Raw genomic sequence first — 19,650 nt, forward strand, 5'->3', positions numbered from 1 at the left:
ATATTTGTTTTTCTCTGGCATTATAACAAACTGCCGAAGAACAGATGAGCTTCTAAAATACCAGTCTTTTTGCATCATATTCCCCAAAGCCCCCAGGTTACACCAGGAATTTTACAGTGTAGCGCTTCAGAAGGATCTATTGCTAGAGCTTGCCAAAGACTTTTTTGAGACACACTTTTGTTTCTGTATGCCTCGTTCTTTTGTAAGCCTGTTGTTTCTGTAACTAAGGAAGCCAGTCTGAGAAGGGGTGAATCAATATAATTTGACAATAGCTGTTATTATTATACAAACCAAAGTATCTGCTAAATCACATGTGAGCTGCTAACTGACATCAGCATCAGAAACAGGTTTCCCCGGAACAGTGGCACCATGCAGAGCTGTTGGGAATGCCCAAGAACAGGGTCAAGACACAAATGAGTGTGACTTATTTCAAAATGACAACATTTCATATTTTAACCTAAGGTTCCATCATACTTAATGTAAAGCAAAGTTTTACAATGTATAGTTTTTCTTCCTACTTATTTAGAAGAAAATCTTCCCAACATCTAAACAAACAATAGAATTTGCTGTAACCTAGCCCTGAGCTTTGTGCACAACCTGAGTAGCCTACATCTTGCGTTACACTGGCTGTACTTGTTCTTCAGTCACAAATTCCTGCTTCATTTACGAAAAGCTGGAAGCATCATGCTCTCTGTTCCCAGCCAAGCTGCTGGATATGTGCGGAACTGGCTTTCTGTCAGCCAACTCCCTGATGCTCGTTTGAGCTTTCAAGACAGTCAGCAAGCAAAAAGCCCACAATGTGCCATGAGGAGAACAGACACGCAGTTTATCTTCAGAGGGTTATAATTTCCCTGGGGCTCAAGAGGAGGCTGACAGAACTTGCTTTAACTGAGAAAACCACCGACTTAGCAGTCTGAGTGCGAGTCTGAAGACAAAAGATGTATTGGATGGGTGTATGTGAAAATATACGCCTTATATGTATTCTGTCTCATTCCAAGTTCTCTGTTTCTAAAAGTTTCATTCAGTAATCTTATAAAACTCAGTTTGGAAGCCTACACACCTCTTTGGTCATCCCAAGTTGCTCACGGCAAAAGATAAAATCTAGGGACTCCCACTCAGAGCTCTGCCTAAATAGAGTCTTAGCAAAAACACTTTGTCACTAGAACACATCAGTCTTATAAAATTGAGGATTGATAAGATGTTGTGCTGTGGAATAACTGATAGATGTATATCTATCTGGAAGACGAGGCATGCTCATGAAAGTCTACCACAAACATTTAGAGAATAAATCAACTCCTAAAAACTAAGGCAAACTAGAATGATGTTGTGCTTCTTTCTAGGCCAACACACAGTTAAAGAGTTCCAGCTTTAGATTGTCTCAATAAGTGGAAGAAAAGGGTAGTGTGTGAACAGATGAACAGAAAACTGAGTGATTAGGACAGGTCTCAACAGATCAAGTGAAACGTAAGAATTCAGTACATGGTACCTTCATCCTCATTCACTGCTCTACAAACTAGATCATCTTTCACACTGCGGATGAAACCTAGCACTAAAACCAAGAAGGCTGACAGGTTGACTCAAGCAACAAGTTCAGCAGCTTTCCAGTATGCTTTCAGTTCTCTTTTTCTGGCACTATTCGCTATGGCAGAAACAAAAATAATCAGCGGACAGTTACGTCAAAAATTTCTGTCCTCACGCCTCACATTCAGAGGTTGCGGGTGAATCAGGGTTCCTTTAAAGGGGAATGGAGTACAAGGGGGAGTCATCTGCAAAACTGACAGAAGTAGAACAAAAGTGACATGAAATAAAAGTGCAAATCTACTCACAACAGGAGTAAATGGTAAGCTGCATACTTGTGAAAAGAGTTGACACAGACTTGGAGTCTTTAAAAGGTTCAGTGCTTTTGCCATGTTAATGGTACAATTATTTCAAGTAAAACTGTTTCTATAGATATGAAGCTTGCAATTTCTTTTATCAGCTTATTCTTTTTTGAGAATCACTTGGATCATTTGATCTGTGTTCCTATGTTTAAAACAGTGTATTATACTGCCTCTTACAACCCAAGCCCACCTCATCTTTATCTTGCTCACATTTCTAGCATATTAAATGAGGAAGAAGAGAAGTTCAGTAGAAATCACACTGCACAAAATACTTTGGCAAAAGATTCTGTCTGACATACTTGGAGTCAAAGTTTTATTGCCACTACATTGAAAACTGAAACAATGGCCAGCCTGATTCCAGCCACCATTTATAAAATGATACAGCAGTGACATTAAATGTTGTTTATTGTCATGCAGGAAGTGATTATACAGCAAATATGTTGCCCTGACATCGCTTGTGGGAATTGGAAGATTTTGCTTGTCTCAGCTCCTTTCCAATTGAATTCTGTTCTTTATAGAACAGAAAAGCCCAGAGCCAGCCTGTCTGCAGTGAGGGTGCTAGTTGAGGAAAGACACCATTACCTACAGGGTACAATGGAAAAGATAATATTTTATTTAAAGAATGTTAACTGTTGTTGGAACAGTCATCAACATCTACATTTTGTCATGATTGCACAGTTCTAAATGCAAAACCTGCAGTGACATCTGTGGAAAATAAATCTTTTTTGCCCTGAAACTGCACTGCAAGCTTCTAAGAATCAGTGGTACAAGTGCTTTGAAAATTAGGAGAAATATTAGTAACTGATGCTTGGTGAAGAGGTGATAAAGGAAGAAGAAAGACAGACTATCAAGTCAAAAGTGCAGACTACAAAAAGGACTTTGGCCAAATGGAGAACAGAATAGCACAAAGAAAACTACACTAATAAGTAATCATAAAACAATGTCCCTTTTCATGCTGCTCAGTAGAAGATACAAAGATTGCTGTAGCATGAACTTTCAAATGGTACATGGTAATTAAGTACCAATGATAGTTTGTAAGTAATAGGTCCCCTCGATATGATTAGTTTTTTAAATGAAACTCATCCACTGCTCTATCCTAGAGTTGGTTGAAGTGACCATTTCAGTACTTGAATTGGACGTACTAATTGTAGCAAATATTAGTTTAATTCTTTCTTTTAAATTAATAGATGAATTAATTGAACTTACGTCTAAGCTATATAAATTTGCTCATTATAAATTATTTAACTAATGTTTTATGTACCATAATTACAGTGAATAAAAGGTAAATGTTTAAGTTCATCACCTAGACACACCCTGGACATATTGACTCTGTAAAGAGAATGACACAAATGTAACCTAATTCTGTTGGAAGTAGACTTCTCCTAAAATGATTCAAGAGGAAGCTTATGTGCCTTTCAAATTAGGATGATTAAAATCAAATAAATTCTACTGTAAATCATTTCCTCCATGAATGGAGATTGAAGAACAGAGAGTCTTTCTCTTTGAGAGATCTAGGAAGTTGTAAAGCCTAAGACTTGCTATGAAAAGCACTAAGGAAATGCGTATTAGCTGTACCACACCCTGGTTTAATGCTAGAAAAATTATACTTCATGACTATCTTTGACTGCATTTCTGACTTGGATAGTGAAGAATCTATTATCACTACTTGTCAAAGACCCAGAGTTGTGGTTGCTGAAAAATCACATGCTGATGGAACAGTGTAATCTGCCTTGTCTGTATTTAGTCCTTCCTTCACCTTGTCCTCCAATTTACTTATTAGAATATCAGACCATTGGGGAGCCAACTGGGCACTGGAATACTGCTGCAACTCACTCAGCTCTCTGGATTTCAAAGAAAGTGAAAATAGAATTGGGACTGCTGTGTCTTAGCCGAAAATCACCAGCTGTCTTCAAACTCTGACGTTAGCAACATATGCCATTTTTATTTATCACAGCCACCCTTCTGGAATATGCAAGAACTAAACATATGTACACATTTTGGCCAGGGAGTTAAAAACATCCATGGAAAAAGTTAGTGAACAGATTTGGCTTGTGTTAAATCTGCTTTTTACATTGCACAGCTCTCACTACGCAAATTAGTTAGTGATTATCTAAATAATGATACACATCACAGAATTTCAAAAGGGGTGGAGTATATCAATATAAAGCCATACACACTTTTTGACAGCCTTCAGCACAGAGACATCAGTATGAGCAGCTTTGTGATGATGTCCATCTGTTAAAATAGCCCCTCAGAGATGCTCACAGCTGGATGGGAAACAGCAGTCCCCAGGGAGCTTTTATTTACACCTGTGATTGAAGTGCCCAGCAGTAACATTGTGATAGAAAACTGCTTTTGCCATAACCACCATCTGTTTGTTTGCCAAGTGTAGTTCCACTGATTCAAATGCCCCCTAAAACTTACCATAATTCTTTTGTACAAAATATGAAAGTCTTTAGTCACAGCTTGTAGAAATCACTAAATGATGATTCATTAGATCACAATAACTATTTATTTTAACAAGCTGTGATTATTTCAAATCTGTTTCAAGGTGATTTTGCTCTATACTAAAAAGAAAGAAAACAAAAAATAGAACTCAAGCCTAACAGTCTCTCCCTATCAACCTGCTACAGGCTGCTGTACCCAACCAGCCCATTATTTTATTGGTGACAGCTCAAATTAAAACACATTCATCTGTTTGTTGAGAACATTTTGTCAGCTTAGATTGAGATTCTGTTCTGTCATTCTCACCCAGACCAGTGAGTAGAGGCATGCATTCAGCTGGAGAGGTGAAATAGGACTGGGATCTATAGGACTGCAATCTAGAAGACTTTATTATATGCTAAATATTGAATTTAGCCCAGCCTTCTTTTCTTCGTGTAAATGGTCACTGCATACAGATTTGACTCTGCAAAACGTGTAGCTTTGCACTTAGTTACTGTATGTTAATGTAGTCAGAAAGAGGATGCATTTGTGGTCAGCTTAGTATGTCTTTCCACGGAGACACCTACTCAAAATTGCAACAGCTTTTGCACACACTTCAAGAGCATTAGGACACGTTTTTCCAGGTATCCAAGTACAGATTTCACCCTGTAAAAACATTTGCAGAAGAAATTTGTACTTCTCTCTTAAGTCTTCCAAACATAGTTATTTCAGGTAAACACATACCAAAGCCTTTTGATAACATGGTGCGACCACTCAAATTAGGAAACATAGAGTAACAAATGTAGGGAAATTTCCCTGTATCCATTTTTTCCTTCTCTTTTTCCCTTTTTTATTTCTTTGTCTTTTCTCTCTTTCTGTCGGTTCCATGAGGAGGAGCTCTTGCAGTATTTGGCCTACATGGGATTCAAGCTTATCTAGTAGCATTTAAGCTAACAATTATCCAGTAGAAAGGCACATACTGAGCTTTAAAATTCTGAGTGAATATGTTTCAACAAGTGTGACTTCAACTATACAGCTTTCATCAATACTACCCACAGACAATAGTTTGACCAGTAAAAACCAAAAACCCACTACAACAAATAGCACTGCTAATATTTTAATGTTTCATGGCATATGCACCCCTTCAGTCATTCCCACAACATATCAGCCTTGAAGAAGCAACATATATATATATATATATATATATATATATATATATATATATATGCATGCTAGGAACATAGAAAAATGCTAGATAATAAAATATATGTAGAATTTCTCATGAGCCACACCCTTTGTGTGACCACAGTGAAAATGTATCTTCACAAAAAAATAATGACACATCCTGGCATTGCAACAAATACTCTGGTACTTTACCGCCCAGTTCCTGGTGTGTTTGCCAACTCTATCATATTCCTTGATGACACTGAATTGGCAAAGTTCAATGGAAAACAATCTAAAGGTGGTTTTGAGATATGAAATGGAATCCATCCAACTTTTAATAAAAAGCATAGGAACATATGTGCAAAGACTAATTCCTGCACGCACGAGCCATAGCACATGGGATCACTACACTCTGGATGTAGTGATGGATGAGACAACATTCGGTATCAGGACAGATGATTTCAGTACTACTGAATTTAGCACACTTAATTAAGCAATGGGTACCACTACCCAGTATATCATCTTCTACTTATTTGACTGACACAAAATCTGATACTTCATGAAGAAGGAAAACCCCCCAAAATATGTCACAGTTCTGACTGACAGGTTATGGAAAAGCTGACTGTAAAGTGAAAGCTTCTTGTATTTGAGCAACCTGGTCTACTGGAAGGTATCCCTGCCCATGGCAGGGAGCTTGAAACTAGATGACCTTTAAGGTCCCTTCCAATCCAAACCATTCTACGATTTGGTGAAACGGAAGAAAAAATAGGTCAAGAAAGGTACAAGGTAATGAAAGCAATTTGTGAGGCAAATTAGTTTCTGGTGATGTTCTGGATAACCTGACTGAGTGCTTTGGGCAAAAGATAAAGTAGATTACAGCAACCAGATGCCAGAGGAAGAGAGCAGAGAAGAACCTAACTGATTGCATAGGTAAGAAAAGCCTATCGTATAAATTTTTGTTCAGGATAATCAACATGATAACCTCGATGTGAAGGCCTACATGTAAGTCTGAGCAAAAAAATTATGGACAGGAAACAAATGAAAAAATGGTAGTCTTTGGGAATGGAGATAGCAAAAGGAAAAACATCTAAGTTTTGGTCTAAGGAAATGGATTGACCTGTAAGGACGAGACAGAAATACATGTCATGAGTTTACACTGAGCAGGTGGAATCATGTCTCACTGTCACTCTAGAGGTGGGTTGAAACCCTTGTGCTTGTAAATAAAAGCCTCCAGAAACATGGCACGCAGGTAGAAAAATAAAAGAGCAAAAATTTGAGGAAATATGAAAAAGATGCCAAGGAAATGAGTGACAGCAGATTGAAAGTCAAGAGAAGATGACAGTGACAAATAGCATGATAAATTTTTTTGGGAAGGAAACACAGAAGTAAATCAAAAAGATGTTTTGCTCTATGACATTCCCAGGCTAATCTACTAGGATGCTTATTTATACTGACTTTAGGAGAAGCCGTTGCCTTGTAACTGGCTTAATTTTTTTCATGCTCTTTTTAATTTTTACAGAACAACACTAATCCCAAGCCAGATCATCTAATTTATGCAAAAATCTAATAAAAGACTTTGACTTTAAGTTCTTTTGTGATACCAAACATTTTATGCCGTTGTTTTATAGTAAATAGTGATGTAAATTGTATCATCAGTCCCAGAGTGTACACTGGCAGTATCAGAATTTATTCTAGTAGACCCATGTATGAGCTACTTACATCTATACAAGAGGAGCAGACTTGCTCATGATAAATACAAAGAAACCTTCAAACTAATTATCTCAAAACATTTCATTAATCCTAAACATTTGTAAGAAATAACGGTTTGATTATTCTATTGAGTGCTTGTCCCAAGGCACATTCATTGCACATGAAATGCTAAGGGCTTGCCATGATAGGCCAAGCTTTCAAAACAAAAAAATCTCTTCACCCAAATGAATATTTACAGAGGTTATTAACATACACTTGTATTTTGTTATCTCACATTCCTGAAAACACAGCAAAACCACCCTATATGGCTAACTTAGCATTTGGTAGGAAGGTTTCCAGAATATGGTTAATGTTTTAAGTCCAAAATATCCCTGATAAAATTTGCTTCATTAATTCAGTGGGAGATTCCAGAAGGCTAAACTAATACCAGTGTAAAGACATTATTAGTCAAATTAAATGAGAACTGAAGAACTGAGTTTCACGAATGTCTGTTTGAACACTCGGTCCCTTGAAAAATATTTTGACATCCTGAGAGCTTTTTATAGCAACAAAAGAACATGTCGGTAAATTCAATTTTTGGGTTAAGTTACAATAAAAGAGAAACCAATGATACTCCAATAAAATTTTATGAACAACTGAATCCCATTATGACAAAAATCTAGAAAGGCTTAGATACAAACACCTAAAACCACACAAAAACTTGCAATCTCTTAAACATCCCGTTTGTGATCTTAGAGCTAGCCTATTAGAATTAGATTTCAAATTGCTGAATTCATTCTTGAAAATGAATGTGAAGTTCTTCAGACATTGAGATGTTTTTGTAAAAACAATGTTAACTGTTCTAGTAGTTACAAATAATCCTTTATAAAGGAGATCAATGGGCTCAGATCAGATTCAGCTAATGAGTTGCTTCTTCAATGACCAGTATAAACTGTAGCCATGAATGACAGCTCAGGATGAATTCTCTGACCCTGCCTATATTACTGTGTATTTCCCTCAGCCTGAACTTGACCCTTGTGGCGACACGTAAAGTTTTAGACAGTGTAATTCCATTATAATGGCCAGTTTATACACATACTAGATTTAAAACAGCATGGTAGAAAAGTTTGGTCTCACATATATATATATGTATATATATTTATAAATAACTGCAGAGTCCAGTAAAGACTATATGCATGTGGAGACAAAAAGCAGAGTTACGGCATAGACACAAATAGAAAGCAGTCAAAAAGGAAAATAGGCACCACTCTACACATTTTGAAGACAATCATGATTAAAACATACCCAGAATCCAAGTTTTCAATTGAGAAGATATCATATACTTTTCAGAAATTGGAAACAAGAATTTTGAATACAAAATAGTTATTAAAAATAAGCCAATTTAATTATGTGAATGCATCAAAAGGCCTAATATTTAACCAAATATTCCTAAACCTGTTTGTAATTGGAACATTCCAGTTCCAATCATTTTCAAATGCCATTCCAACAGATGCATTATTAAACTTTGAAGTTTCTTCCTTCTACCTTGCATAGAGCACTTGGCAAGCCACTTGGATACCGAATTTCCTTCACATTGAATCTAATTACTGTAGCACTGGTGGGTAATGCTGCTGTTGTAGAGCCTCAAAATGATTTTAAAGATTTAAATATTCTTTTCCATGAGGCCTCAGAAAACCCTGGTAAGATAGAGACTGTCATGTCCACTTCACAGATGACTAAGGCAGAAGTAGTTCACTGTTCTATTAAAGCTAAACAGTGAGTTCAAGTTGGAACTACACCTGATCTCAGTGATCTTAATCCCACACCTCCACTGCCAACCAGTCTTCCAGGAAAACAACATTAAAACAGCTCAGCATTTCTTGTAGTGCTGCTTCATACATTAGAATACAATCACTTACAATTCTTTCAAACATCCTACTTAAGAGCTTCACCTTAAACACGTCATGGTGAGATACCTCCCTCAATGAAGTTACACTTGAAAGTGAATGCAAAACTAGGAGTGGGAGCAGAAAGAGTGTTGATATAAATTGAAGTTTCACCCATGATGTTTACATCAAGAGTGACAGCAAAATTACTGAGTGATTTCAACATTCATACATTTGAATAGCTTCAGGGTAGTCAGTATAACAGAAACAGCGCTTGTGCTAGACAGTTTGTACACAGATAGTAGAGTTCAAGTGATTCCTAAATCGACCTCAGACTTCTTTTTTTTCTGTAATTAAATTAATTTTTTTTATGTAGAAGAAAATGGATTTGCGATATAATACATTTTACAAGAGTCTGGAAAGGTTGCTAAAACTACAAACCACTATTCTTTGTTTGTAATATATTTCAAACAAACTATGGTAAATCAACCACCCATTAAGCTCTGAAGTAAAATTTCCCTTACTTTTCTGCTAAATCCTTGAAATAGCATCACAAGCTCAATGTGCATTGGTTTTTCCATTTCCATGATATTTCCAAGATATTTTTCCATTTCCCATCTCTTTAGCAAATATACTTGCCCATTGTGTTTTTCAAACCACCAGCTACAAAATTCTCCAATATTTTCTTTCTAAGCATTCTTTGATTTGCCATATTAATGCTCAAACTCAGTTTTTTTACTTTAAGATCTATAATTTGTCAGCTCAAAGGGAAAATTATTTTAAAAGTGGTACAGAGGGAGCTCTTAGCCATTATTACCCAACTGGATATTCCTCACTGAGCAAAGAACTTTCTATTAAAAGTTATCTTAAACTTAGTATTGAGAACCACTTACTCTATTCCCTGATGAAAAAGCTCACTGATCTCCTTGTCTTGAGCTTGTCTGCGTTATTTTAAAAGCATTTAGCAGTAGCAGGTGGAGCTGTGGAGGGTTTGGCCAGACCCACCCCGGGCTGGATCCAGCTGCTCAGCCCCACAGGGCAGCACTGAGCCCATCAGCAGAGCCCAGGGGACAAGCCAGACACCCAGGCACTGACAGGAAGCATCGGGCAGTGTTTTAATTTGTCTTTCTCACTGCCTACATCTCTTTTAATTGGCAAAGCAGACTCAACTTGGGGAAGGCTAATTCATTGCCATCCTATTTCACTCCTTCCAGCAGACAAGGAGTGAGTGAGCGAGTGGCTGTGTGGACACATGGCTGCTGGCCAAGGTCAGCCTGCCACCGCAGGTCAGACCTTCTGCTGCTGGACTGCACATGGGGCTGTGGCTGCACACCATGGCACAGCCACATCATGTCTTGCTTTTATTTGGTCTTTTTAAATTCTGTCAGCGAGTGTAAACTATTGCTCGCAACAAGTAATGCTTTAACATACAAAAAGAGTGAGATTTTTTAGGAGGTTGAAATAATTCCACTTGCTTTCTACGAGTCAAAGGAGAGAAAAAGAAAGCAGTCATAAAACCTACTTTTAAGAGCTGCATTCAGACTTCTCATATAACATAGAATGAAATGGTTCCAACCAGCTTTATAAGGCTTTTCAACTAATACCTTAACTATAATCCCCGCATGTCTTCTGAATGCACGTGCTATCAAGCTTTCCAACATGCAAATCTACTGCTATGAAAATGACCACTTCTGTTCAACCTCTTGCCTGCTGCTCAAGTATTATAAGTAGCCCTGAGTAGCCTCAGGTCCATAGGAAAAATGTTACTTTACATAGGAAAAATGTGCTAGTTTCTCAAAATAGCAGTTAAAAATCTACCGATACCATATTTTGCAAACTAATGCCAAAGAAACAGTAATTCTGCTGGCAGTTTTTTCGAGAGATATGCTAATAGTGAACCTGCTCTCATCAACAAGTCACAGTAAACTTTGTGATTTTTGAAAAAAAGAAGATTAAAGACAGGTTTCTGAGAAACTAGTGACAACACATCGGTTTCTAGTCCATATCAGAAATATCAGCTGCACTCTATATGAAGGGAGAGAATAAACCTAAGGAATTAAAAAAAGAAAACTTCTTACTGTAGCCTCCTGTAGTGTTTCCATTACACAGCTACAAATACCATAGGAATAGAATGACAATTGAAATTTAAACCCTTTGTTCTAACAGCCTCCAGCCAAGTTCCCCAGAGCCCCACACTGCATTCACAGCACTCACCTCTCCTCTTGGCAGCTACACCCAGATGTCCATTTACTTAAGGAGGTTGTACTGGTCTTTTATAGACTCAGATGGTTCACCAAAGTGTACGCACCTTAGCATGCTCTCTCTTTCACTGAGGGTACTGTCAACCAGCTGCAGACATGTTCTCCTGATTAGACACTGCTAATTCGAGGACAGCCTCTGCATTTCCCACAACTATTTCTATAAACCAGAACTCGACAGAAAGTAGTTATGTTGCAAATGACCAGAGGCTGCATTTCAAAGGTATTTAGGAGTCTGAACATATATATGTGCTTTGGAATGTGCACTATATACTTTTCCCCACCTGCTGCACCATAAACTATGTTATCACTAAAATCAAGGACTGATGTGTGGCTAACTGCAAACAAGTGATACTAATTAAAGGTCCTTTTCAAGACCTCAGAAGCAAAAACAAAGCTCATTTATTTTATATTGACCATATAATTCAACAATAAGTGGCAAGTACTGATTAAATTCAATTCAAGTGACATCAAAAGGGAAGAAGTAGTTACAATGTAGCTACTCTCTACTCCCTCTACTTTTCCTTTTGGAGTATTTTATCCTTCTCCCTGTTTTGAATCTGAATATCCCTGTCCCCTCTAATGATAGTTTGTCTAGGGAACTTAACTTATTTTTCTTCTTTAATAAAATCTACATGCTAGAGATTAAAAAGAATTTCAGTTGGTCAAATTCAAGATAGGCTTATATGTAGACAAAGCAACTCTACTGATTTCACTATAGCTTTATTTGCTTATTGCGCTTCAGCATTTGGCTCACAGTAATGTTTCAGGGTAAAACACACATGGAGAAAGGCCATATTATCCCCTGCAAAACTAAAAATCTCTGTCATCTATGTTTTATGGGAGAATAAAATGAGATGACTGTTATTCATATTTTCAGCATCAGCAACTTCATGGCACGCAGCTAGAGACTTCCAGAGCTAATCTAAGAAGTTGTTAAACTTTCACTGGCAAGAGAATACGAGGAGCAATCTGAAGATAGAGTTCATTCTGGTATTAAAGGAACGCTACGACTGATGTTTCTTTACCGTTTCCACATTAGTGCCAAATAAATAAATAAATAGCAACTGTAAATAGAGCAAAACCTATGTACTTCTGAAACGTATTAAGAAATGGCTTCCTGGGAAATGTGGTAAAGGCAAATCCTGATAAAACTAAAAGTAAATATTCAAACTTGCCTTAGCATATAATCTTTAATAAATTTTATTTCAGCAGGTGAGGAGCAAATCGAAAGTGGAAGGCTTGAAAATTTGTTCTCAGCACAGCAGGTCCAGTGCTGTGTCTTCTAATTTGTGAGTTTTTTATTACAAGCCTTTCAATGGGCTCAGATGCAGAAGAGAGTCCACTCTAAGAAGAAAGTTATACTCAATGTATTTGGATCCAGAATAAGGTTTCTCTTTTCCATGTGCTTAGCATAGCAATAATAACTGAGCAGTAAATTTGTCCCATACTGTTCACGACTGGAACTAACCAGGAATTGCAATTGTAGACTTTAAAGAATAAATTTTCAAGACAAAATAATTTCTTCCTATAATACTTATTCATTTTTCCTTCCTTGAAGTTTTTAGCATAAAATATTATTTCTTAAATTAAATCCTTAAACATAAAAATCCATTTCTTGAATATTTCTCAGCCTTACTGAACTTCTTCCTACCTTTGGATCATTTCCATGCTAAACAGCACATAAAAGCATTTTTCCCCTTAAGTCTTTTGATTAAGTTCAGTGAATAATTTCACCTAAAAGACACTAGAGGACTACTTATGCAAGTTTTCTTATAAATATGTACTATTTAGTTATTAGTACTTGTAACTTTGGTCTATACAAGAATTATTGGGAAAAGTTCCAAAGCACAAGCAGTCACTGGTCAAAAACAATTCATCAGGAAGTGACCTTTAATATCTAACTATAATCCCCCCTAAGGAAGCTAAACTTCAGTTTAAAAGTTAAAGAAAAATGGATTAGCATTCAAATAATTGTCTTATTGCATGCGTGGCTTTATTCTACCAAGAACAATTTTTGCCAAAGGAATGAATGAATAAGGCAGACACAGAAATCAAAATGATCTTTCTGTATGTCTGTTATTTAATAGTGTGGAATGTTCTCTCATCAAGGTCACCTAACTGTTGTATATCATTGCTGAAGGGGAACATTAATTAAAATCACTGATGATGAATACTGCATCTTTAGATGTTAATAAATGAAACTAAATGCTTGTTAGATTTTCCAGAAGTCAATCACAGCTTTAAATTAAATATCACACTAAATACCTCAAACTGGCACACAGAGCTTTACTAAGACCAGTACTAGAATACAAATTCAACAGAATGGTAAATTAATGCATCATTCTGAGCAGAAATTTTTTACTTATTTTTCTCTTTTCATTTGGATAACTCTATTTAATTTTTTTTTCCTTTTGTATTATAGATTCATCAGCATTATCAATGCTTCCCATCAATCACGTATCTAATGAATGGTATGTCCCTGTTATCCTTGGGCACAATACTGTCATGTGGGTTGTGATATTGCTATGGAACACCATACAGTTTCCATTTATTCCCTCTGCCTTTAGAAAAACTAATTTTAGAGCCAGCACATTTTTCCCTCTTATCTCTTTTTATTAGAGTCAGCGTTGCAGGAGTCTTCTTCTGGTTACTCTTTTTTTTTTTTTTTTCCTAAGATATGAGACATTCAATGGAGTTAATCTAATTCAGCTATTCAATTTTTCATTTGGTACTTTATTGTGATAAATCCAGGATTTAACTTTCTAGAGTGTAAACAGGTTTCTCGTGCTTACTGCCAGATGTATGAGCACAACAAGAGTACTGGGGAATGACAACCACATTGAACTAAGCAACATGCTCTAACATAAATAAAACCACCAGACTTGAATACTACAAAGATTTTGAGGTTGTGTCTGTTCCCACCAGTAATATGTAGTGCCTTTCATGCTGGGACTGCTTCACTCCAGTTTTGCTGTCTCGACTTCAGAGGAAAAGGCCAGCAGTTAGGTTATTTAGTTTATACTTTGAGGAGTCTGCTTTCAGCTACGTTCTCTGCTGTTGACTTCCTGGTGGCTGAAGGCAAGACACTGGCTGTAAATACCCAGTATTAGACTGTTGTCTAGCTCCTATGATTTCAACACATTACTAGACTAAGATGATAGTATCTATGACTATGGAGCTAAGCTTGAAAATGTCCTGTTTTTCCTGTGACAGACAGTACATCCCATCTGTATGTGCATTTTATTAGAGTTTTGGAGCACCAGTGAATGTTGCAGGTAGTTACTTCCCCAGTTTGGTGGGTTTTGGGGTTTTTTTCCTATGTTATGATAGTACCTAGGACCTAAAGAAAAATCTTAATCCCAAACCCAAAGCAGTGAAAGTGCGTAACAGAAGACAGATTCTGCCTTAACAGGGAGATATCATGCCTTGAAATGCTTTTACCAAGCTTTTAGAGCTTTAACTGCCTCAAGTTCTTAGATATCCAAAGTAACTTCAAGTGCATCACTTCATTCATTGAGGTTACTATGCAATGAAATAAAAATAGGGTCTATTTCTAATTTCCCTTCCTTTCCAGCTCTAAATAGTGGCTCTAAATCAGTGAGGATCACCTTCTTCATTAATGTGCCTTAACTCTTGGCTATTCAGCCTCCCTTCTTATTTTGTTAGTTGTTATTTTTTTCATTTTATCCTGATAATATAATTTTAGTCTTTTATCCCCTCTTCATCTTAATGAGAAAAGGAAGTATCACTTACCTAGTGGTATCAAAGAGCAAACAGTTAATTTACCTGCAATTTAAAGAGCAGAGTAACTAATTACCTAACTTTACATTTGCCTTCTTTGTACATCAAGCCCCAAGTTCACACAAGATTGAAGATCCTCTGAGTGCAGTATAGCTGGGGAGATACTCAGGCAATTTCTAAGAGAGAGAACAGCTCTATAGGATATGGTGGAACTACACTTTCTATGACCTGGACTTCTTTCAGTGCATTCTCAAAATCATTTCTGTTTCAGAACCCCTAGTTAAAAAAATTTCAGCTAGAAAACGTCACTAGTGTTCATTACATTAATGAATTGGAATTTTTAAGAAAGTGCTCAGGAGTAAACTCTGAGGCAATTGAAGTTAATGAGTTTTGCCAATTCCTTCCATAGCTGTGTTCAGTTCTTACAAGTTTGGACAATGAGAGCTGATAAATTTAAACACAACAAAACAAAACAAAGGGGTGGGGACGAGGAACTGAGGGCAGCAAAAATAAGGTCAGTTTTCACATAGAGCATCTTTTTTCTCCCTGTCCTATGCATGGTCACCTGGTCCATTTTTTGGAACACTGTAATTGTCCTTGCACAGAAGCATGTTTTCCTTATTGAACTGCAAACCTCATATCTTGTCAATGTCGGGTGAATTATATGCTACTGAATTTTAGAATCAGTTGGAAAAGACCTTTAAGATCATCAAGTCCAACCGTTTACCTAACACTTACAAGTCCAGCACTAAACCATATCCCTAAGAATCACATCTCTGTGTCTTTTTAACTCCTCCAGGGATGGTGACTCCACCACTTCTCTGCGCAGCCTGTTCCAATGCCTGACAACTCCTTCCATGAAGAGAGTTTTCCCAATATCCAATGCAAACCTTCCCTGGCACAACTTGAGGCCATTTCCTCTCATCCTGTCACTTACTACTTGGGAGAAGAGACCAACCCCCTCCATGCTACAACCTCCTTTCAGGTAGTTGTAGAGAGTGACAAGGTCTCCCTTCAGCCCCTTTTCCTCAAGGCTGAACAGCCTCAGTTTCCCCAGCTGCTCCTCATCAGACTTGTGCTCCAGACTCCTCACCAGCTCTGCTGTTCTTTTTGAACTCACTCCAGCACCTCAATGTCTTTCCTGTAGTGAGGGGCCCAAAACTGAACACAGGATTCGAAATCTGGCCTCATCACTGCCGAATACAGGGGAACAATCACTTCCTTAGTCCTGCTGGCCACACTGCTCTTGCTGTGTGCTTGGATGCTGTTGGCCTTCTTGGCCACCAGGACACACACTGGCTCATATTCTGCCACTGTCAGCCAACACCCCGAGGTCCTTTTCCACTAGGTCTTTTTCCTTTTCCACCTGCTCTTCCCTGAGCCTGTAAGCACTGCCTGGGGTTGTTGTGACCCAAGTGCAGGACCCGGCACTTGGTCTCGTTAAATCTCATACAATTGGCCTCAGCCCATTGATCCAGCTGGTCCAGATCCCTCTGGATGGCCATCCTACCCTTCAGCAGATCAACACTCCCACTCAACTTGGTGTCATCTGCAAACTTACTGAGGGTGCACTCAATCCCCTCATCCAGATCATTGATGCAGACATTAAACAGAACTGGCCCTAGTACTGAGCCCTGGGGAGCACCACTCGTGACCAGCCACCAACTGGATTTAACTCCATTCACCACAAGTCTTTGGGCTCGAGCATTCAGCCAGTTTTTTACTCAGCAAAGAGTATGGCCATCCAAGCCAGGAGCAGCTGTGGGATATAGTGTCAAAGGTTTTACTGAAGTCTAAGTAGGAAATAGCCACAGCCTTTTCCTCATCAACTAGGTGCATCACCTTGTCATAGAAGAGATCGGGTTGTACCAGCCAGGCCCAGCTCAACTCCTTTTCTCACTCTCAGCTAGAGGTCTCCTAATGACTCAGAACTGGAAAGTCATTGTGCATTTTACGTATCCTGTCTTGCCATCTACCAGAAGCTCAAACTATCCCCATGAATTCCTGCCCAAGGACAGGGCAAAGCAATAAGGACACATCAAATCTCTTAATTTACCCACTTGCTGCATAGGAAAAAAGATAGCAAGACAGACCTCAAACTGTTCATAAATAGAAATTTGATAGAGACAAATGAATGTGATTTTCAATAAATTATATAAACCCCCAGATAAGTCACTGACCATCTGGCACTTGGCAACATAATAACTCATGAAACTGGTGAATCTGTGGATTGAAATATTACATTCTTTTTCTCTTTTGCTTTTAACTGACTCATGAAGCTGAACAGCTTACAAAATCCGTCACAACAAATGGAATAATGACTCGTATCCTCTTCACCTTCTTGAATTCATTTTTTTAATAGTACTTTTCAGCAATCCACAGTGACATGTTGTAGGTGGGCTAGTAGCTCAGAATAACTTTTACATACCTTCTGATTTCATGATGCATTTGAAATAGAAGCCTGTAGGAGGGAAAACCCTTTGCTGATACATTATTTGCAGGTCATGCTGTATATGCCCCTATATAACTGCAAGATGGCAATGTTAACAGTGCTAAAATTAGGGATAACATTTAGAAAAAAAAATCTGCATAAGAGTTTTAGCAGTTTCAGCTTTCCAGAATATCATGTGCTTGGCAGTTGATACCAAGAATACTGAAGATAATTTTAAACATAATCTAAAATTGAATTTGTGCTACAAAAAGAACAATCAAGAAACATACTGCTGTAGAGGTTTGAACAATAATACTATGTTCCCAGTGAACAGAACAGAATCTTAAATATGTATATATTTCTCTAATTTGTAACAGAACTGATGAAGTTAGATATTGTCTAGTCAGTTCTGAAGACAAAGACTTAATAAAGCACTTAGAATTGGTCGAAATCTCCTTTGATGAGTATGACAGCACTTGTCATTTTGGAAATTCCTTCCAACAATTTTGGAGTCTTCCAAAAGCTTTTGTTAAAACATATTATTAACAATAAAATCAAAGCATGTGAAAAGAAAAAAGAACAAAGGTTGAGGAAGCCACAGAAAAACATATCGTAATTGAAATGTACAAAGAGGGGTACAGATGTGGAAACTAATGGATAGTTTAGGATCATGTGATGTAAAAGGAAAATCTCATCCAATTTGATGTATTTATAGCATTATATACTTTTTTCTTTCAATTCTTTACCAGGTGGCTGAATTGCTCTCCTGTGTGCAAGCCTTTGACACAGCAAAGCCAGAATTCCTCCCTGCTGCAGCGCTGGGCTGGGAGAGCCCTGCTCCGCCTGCCAGTCCTCATTGCCTGCTCAAAGTCTGGACCTGCCCCTCCCAGGGAGGCATCTCAGCCATCTTCCCTCAAGGATTCCCAACATGATACGTTGCCGACTCCCTGGCCACCACCTGCAGATACCAGGAGTTCTTACTGTTGTCAGGATTACCATTGTTTGTGTAAATGTTTGTGTAACATGTGACTGCTATGTTAGAGATCTAGAAAAGGGGTAACAAAGCACGTCAAAGTCAAACTCCTGGTAGTGCAAATAAGGACAGAATGTTACTCCACATGTTCCATTGTGGGGTTTTTTTAGTAGGAAGTACCGCATGTAAGCCTATTATTTTAGTATAAATACCAAATGACAGAAACAAACCTGACTTTATGAATATTGCAATAGAGGCACAAACATTCAGAATTTAGAGTTCTGAAAACCTAGTACAAACATCTTCCTAGTGTTTTTGTACGCAGATTGCCCTCATATGATAGCAATCAGTTCTCAAATTGACTAGAGAATTTGAAATAACTTCCTTGTATAAAACCAGAAATTCTAGCCTTTCCAGCAAAGAAAATAAACATCTACACAACAGAAATACAGTCCTTAAGGATTATAAAATGTATACCAATGAAGATGTGAATATAGTTCCCTACTATATAAATGTCTCTACTTTCCTTCCATGACTAAGTCTCTACCTGTCAAATTAATAAGTAGAATCTGTCACTGTAGCAGCTAAAGTCCTTTATTTGCAGAAAGTAAAATTCAACACTTGTGCATCAAAGGAAAACAAATAGATCTACGCTTGAAAAGTCCCCCAGACTGAGCTGCAGCCATTTCTTACACAGAGCTATCACTAGGAGGGTTAAGAGACCATTTATTTTGTGTTCAATGAAAATCAGTTATGTAATGTTTTATTAAAGAAGTCATAATAACAAATACTTCTTAAGTTTTCTTAATATCTTAAATCACATAGAACAAGAAGGGTAATGAGATAGAATTTCCTTATTGAATGGCATTTAGAGATAGTGTGAATAACATTTGAGTGGGAGGCCTGAGTGAAAAAAATAATGCTATTTGCTCATATGAGGCTTGTAGAATTTCTTCTAAAAACTCAGATACCACCTGATGTCACCATGATAGTTGACAACTCCAAAAGAAACCCACAGGACCAATTGAATCAGTATATTCACCTTCCTTTTCTTCCCATTTTACTAGCAAAAATATTCATTCATGGTTGTTGTCAGGATTGCCTCTGGGAGTAAAATAGTTCCTCACTATCAAATAAAAACATGAAGAAAGATATATTAAAAGTGACAGAAATATTTAAGAAGCAGATAAAGAAGGAAGTA

General features: G+C 37.5%; 1 long non-coding RNA gene across 1 annotated transcript in view; it reads right to left on the reverse strand.

The window, feature by feature from the left end:
- LOC139829115 (uncharacterized) overlaps positions 1–19,650 on the reverse strand; it is a 401,519-nt gene that overhangs the window by 135,469 nt on the left and 246,400 nt on the right. The window lies entirely within an intron of this gene.

This window comes from Patagioenas fasciata, chromosome 14 (assembly GCF_037038585.1).
Source record: "Patagioenas fasciata isolate bPatFas1 chromosome 14, bPatFas1.hap1, whole genome shotgun sequence".
NCBI classification, from domain to species: Eukaryota; Metazoa; Chordata; class Aves; order Columbiformes; family Columbidae; genus Patagioenas; species Patagioenas fasciata.